Source organism: Corvus brachyrhynchos, unplaced genomic scaffold (genome assembly GCF_000691975.1).
Source record: "Corvus brachyrhynchos isolate BGI_N302 unplaced genomic scaffold, ASM69197v1 scaffold166, whole genome shotgun sequence".
NCBI classification, from domain to species: domain Eukaryota; kingdom Metazoa; phylum Chordata; class Aves; order Passeriformes; family Corvidae; genus Corvus; species Corvus brachyrhynchos.
Window position 1 is genome coordinate 257,368 of NW_008239671.1, and position 576 is coordinate 257,943.

Sequence of the window (576 nt, forward strand, 5' to 3'; positions counted from 1 at the left end):
GGGGGGCCTGGCTCACCTGTGCTGCCCTTCTGAGCCCCCCGCAGGCCCCCCAGCTGGGGTCTGGACTCGTCACGGAGCCCCTGGGGGCCCCTCGCCCTGACTGACACCCACCCTGCAGCGTGGTGGGGTCCTGCTGGAGCCCCTTTCCCTCTGAACTGCTTCTGGGGCCTCCCCCATGATCCCGGTGCTGCTGCCTGGGGCGGCCCCATTGCCTGGGGGGTGCCCAAGACCGTGGGGGTGGGTGGTCCCGGCGCATTCTCTCACCATTAAAGAGATGTGGAAGTACCATCGCCCCTTGTGATGACTCCACAGGGAGGGAGCAAAAACATCCCCCCGTGGCACAGGGAGCACCAGTCTGACCTGGGGTCAGTGAAGGGGACATTGTGACACCCTGACATGGGTGGCAAGAGGCCACACTCACAGAGGTTTAGTGCAGGGGAAGCAGGGGGGGTCTGGCACAGCCCCCCAACTCCTCCCCTGGCCCTGAGCACGCCAGGCAGGCGGGGGCACGCAGAACCCCGCACATTAATAGTCCTCAGCCATGGCCAGCACGCCGAGCGCAGACCAGCCGCGCAA